The sequence below is a fragment of the Octopus bimaculoides genome, chromosome 18 (assembly GCF_046866305.1).
Source record: "Octopus bimaculoides isolate indiv1 chromosome 18, ASM4686630v1, whole genome shotgun sequence".
Lineage (NCBI taxonomy): Eukaryota > Metazoa > Mollusca > Cephalopoda > Octopoda > Octopodidae > Octopus > Octopus bimaculoides.
Genome location: NC_142945.1, coordinates 27,783,379 through 27,788,095, shown reverse-complemented (window position 1 = coordinate 27,788,095; position 4,717 = coordinate 27,783,379). Strand labels below are relative to the sequence as shown.

Sequence of the window (4,717 nt, the reverse complement as noted above, 5' to 3'; positions counted from 1 at the left end):
CGTGTTCTCTAGTCTCATCCAAGTCATTTCCCTGTCAAAAAATGTTTTCACTCAGTGACATGTACAACACTGACGAAACACGGTGCGCCACAGTTCAAAACCCCGCACCTGTTGCAACTGAGAAGGGAATGAGACAAGTTGGTGTAGTCACCTCTGCTGAACTGGAGAATTGTTGACTGTGAGTGCAAGTGGATCAATCATGCTTCTTTTATTTATTCTTCCGAGGGTCCACTATAAAGAACACTTCGTTAGAGGTGAACCAACTAAGTGCAGAAGCAGAATAACGCGCAACTGCTGGATGAACGAGGAGACATCCGTGGAATACCTAAATCACGTCATCAAGCACACCAGATATTCCCCAGAGAAGAAGATTCTCCTGATATTCGATAACCATGACACCCACGTTTCTCTCAATGTTGTGAACACTTCACATCGTTTTCAACCTCTCGATCAATCATTATATGGTCCCTTTAAGACTGCTTGCAACAGAGCCATGGATGGGTGACTACATTCTAACTCCAGGATAACTGTAACAATCAACGAGATTCCAACCCTGAAGAACTAAGCCCAAATGATTGCCTTGATGCCATTGAACATCATTGCAAGCTTTCAAGCGACAGGTACCCATCTGTTCAACAAGGACATCTTTAGTGAAACAGATTTTAACCCTGCTACCCCAAGTGATCGTGAGCAAGATGATGCTGCTGCCGGAGATGGCGCTGGGGTGAATCCAACTCCTGAAGATTCAAGACCACCAGATGTGACTCCTGTTGCTGACTCGTCAAGTGATGTTGTCCAGCCACGACAGCAAGCAGATGGTGTTCAACCATTCACCTCCGGTAACCCTGATTCACCCAATCCGTAGAATGTCATGTCGCGTCCATACATATCACCGTCTAATGTCCATCTGTTTCCAAAAGCAAGAGAGAGAAAAAAAATGAAAGCCGGTCGCAAAAAAGGCAGCACAAAGATTCTGACTGACACCTCTGAACGCCAGAAGCTTGCAGCCCTATCTGAAAATCTCAAACAGAAGGCATCTGCCAAGAAGCCAAAGTGATATTTCTTAAAAGCTAAAAGGAAAAGAGCATGTCCCCCAAGCTTCAAAACCACTAGTTCTCTGGAAAATTATGATCTGTTAATTACATTGATCGGGTTGATCGGTATTCAATGGGGAGGGATTTTGGTTTGAAGGTATCTTCCTGCGAAAGGCTGCTGGAAAAATTGGAGCTGGCAACCCAATGTTTGTTCCAAATCCAAAGGATGAAGTAGGCTTTGAACTGGAAGACAGCGTACATAAGCTGCTACAGCCAAAGAGCGTTGGCAGTTCTGCCCATTGTTCTGACCAACTTATGTTCAACTATGACTTGTCAGTATGCCAGCTCAATTGACTTAATTTCTGACTTTTATCTCCATATCCAAATGATGAAGCTGGCATTGATGAGCAAAAATATTATGCCTTAGTTGCTACAACCTTACTAGTGGTATTTCTATGTGTATTTGGGACACTTTTGTTGAATTGTGACTTGAAACTGTGGCAGCTGAATTGAGTCGACTTTTCTTACTACAGTTGACAATCTTGACTTTTCTATGATTCAATTTGTTTTTAATTACTATTATAATCATGATTATAAAGTAATCATTTCGTTCACTTACAACATTAAATGTATTTTTCAGACAGAACAATGGTTTTGTACCTATGACACAAATTACCCAAGAGGTTGGATCAACTTAACCCACAGGTGGGGCAAGTTGAACCATTCGACATTCATTTTCTCAAAGATCACGGTGACTTTCAGTGTGGGGATAGAAAGTTAGAACTAGCTACAAATGTTTCTCAAGGATTAAATTTGTAATCAACATACTCATTTCTGCAAGATCATCAGTCATTTCAATCCTAACGTGCCGAGATCAAAAACTGGCAAGATTTGCCCCGCCTTGGTTGAATATCTCTCTATCTGTCTATCTATTTATCTGTCAATCTAGTAATCTATCTATCTATCTATACATACATATATATATATATATATATATATATATATATATATATATATATATATATATATATATATATATATATATATATATATATATATACACAAACACACGCACGCGCGCACACAAACACACTCACACACACACACATACACACACACAAACAAACACACACATATATATTCTGTATTTGTGTTTGGTTTGCCCTACCTCATCACTTGACAGTGTTGGTGTGTTTACGTCCCCATAACCTAACGGTTCGGCAAAAGAGACCGTTAGAATAAATACTCGGCTTAAGTGCTGAGGTCGATTCATTCGACTAAAAATTCTTTAAGGTGGTGCTCCAGCATGATTACATAAAAGATAAATGATAAAATATTAGAAATATATATATATATATATATATATATATATATATACATGTGTGTGTGTATGCATGTGTGTATGCATGTGTATGTGTGTGCGTGCGTGCGTGCGTCTGTGTGTGTGTGTGTGTATGTGTCTGTGTGTGTCTGCGTGTGTTAATCATCAAAATGCGAAATCATCGATGATCTGGCTATATCTGCGACCGTAGGGAGCTTGTCTCCCTTGTCAGTTATTGTCAGTTCTGTGGCTATTGAGTTGTTGTGACCCTTATTTCTAGCAATACCGGTGCTGATTAGTGCCCTTTGTCACTTTTGTGACGTATATATTTCGGCCTTTAGGTTGTAAAATTACGAATTAGCCGCCCATGTTACATATATTCTCTTTTACTCTTTTATTTGTTTCAGTCATTTGACTGCGGCCATGTTGGAGCACCGCCTTTAGTCGAACAAATCGACCCTAGAACTTATTCTTTGTAAGCCAAGTACTTATTCTATTGGTCACTTTTGCCAAACCGCTAAGTTACGGGAGCGTAAACACACCAGCATCGGGCGTCAAGCGATGGTGGGGGGACAAACACAGACACACAACCATACACACACACATATATACATATATATATATATATATACATACATACATATATATATATATATATATATATATATATATATATATATATATATATATATATATATATATACATATATATTTAATCCACGGTTTTTATCGATAAAAACGAAACACACCTCAACAAGAAACCTCTGTGTGGTGAGCCGCACCTTTTAGAAGTAGCAACCAAACCTTCCTCAAAAGGACAAGCTGAATAATGTAGTTTGGTGTAAAGAATAGGGCAGAATAATCACAGCTGGAATGTTTTGGTCAAGAGTCTGTTTGATATGAGACTAAACAGGAACAGCTACAAAATCAAAATGTCATATATATAGACATGTTTTTATCTTCTACTTGTTTCCGTCATTGGACTGCGGCCATGCAAGGGCACAGTCTTGAATGGTTTAGTCGGGCGAATCAAACCCAGCGTTTATTTTTTTAAGTCTGGTACTTATTCTAACCGCTAAGTTACAGGTACATAAATAAATGAACACAGAGTTGTGAATCAATGGAGCTGAAGACAAACAAATATATGTATATATATATATATATATATATATATATATATATATATATATATATAGATATAGATATGGATATGGATATAATATATAGATTTCTGAATTCTCAGTATGTTGGAGAAGCAGGTTACTGTCAATCCCTATATATTTATGATATATATATATATATATATATATATATATATACAACGGGTTTCCACATAGTTTTCGTCTACCAAATTCACTAACAAGTGTTGGTCGGTCCAGGACTATAGAAAAACGTGGTTGCAAAGCGAGCTTCTTAATCACATAGTCATGCCTGCGCCTAAAAGACCTGTTTGAAAGTTAAATGAATGTAATGGGAATTTGTTGAATAAAATGATATCGTTATTTAGGATTGTGAAAGCATTCTATAATAATGGTGAAATATTGCCAGTCCACCCAATTTACAAGGGCTTTAGGATTTCAAGAAAAGCTTTAAAAAAGAGGGAGAGAAAAGGTTAATATATTACTTACAAAACAAAAGTGTTCAGAGTAATTATATCTTGTTATTCAGCAAATTATACTTCAAAGCCAGGAAGACTTAATGAACATCTAGACGATATTAGAAACAGATGTTTATTTCAACGATAATTAAGATAAGGCTTGTCATCGTCGTCATCGTTGATCTTGCTGTGATGATGATGATGATGGTAGTGGTGGTGGTGGTGGTGGTGGTGGTGGTGGTTATGATGATGATCATGTATTTTATTTTGTTATCTGCCCTTTCAATCTCGACTCGTGCGTACAAGCTGTTCACTGAAGCAAAGCGAGGCTTGCAGACGTATCCTCTGTTATCATTGTTTGATGACTTATTAGCTTGTCTCGCTGTAACAAACCGTCGACTGTGTGCGTGTGGCTCTCATTGTCATCTCTCGTTTATTATTGGATCAGCTATGTTACTCACGGCATCACCAATGAGTGTGGCATGTGACTTGACCGTATTAAGGGGTCGCTGTTGATAATATATACCCCTTAAGGACTTCCGAAACACTTGGATTTCTTGTAACAAGTATGAGGGAAGAATATTAAATAATAGAGAAAGTGTGCGATACAGAGGCAAAAAAAATATATATTTTGCTAGACTACAAGGCTAAAGTTGCTGATCCTATTCAGTGATTACCATTGATGTGGTCAACTTCATAACGAAGCTATTATTCCCGAGCAGAAAGGAGAAGGTCAATCAGTTTAAGCAGATAATGATTTAATTT

General features: G+C 37.7%; 1 pseudogene; it reads left to right on the top strand.

Annotated features, from left to right (window-relative positions):
• Nucleotides 1–298: 298 nt before the first annotated feature.
• LOC149132027 (uncharacterized) lies at nucleotides 299–1,462 on the top strand (annotated as a pseudogene).
• The last annotated feature ends 3,255 nt before the right edge of the window (nucleotides 1,463–4,717 follow it).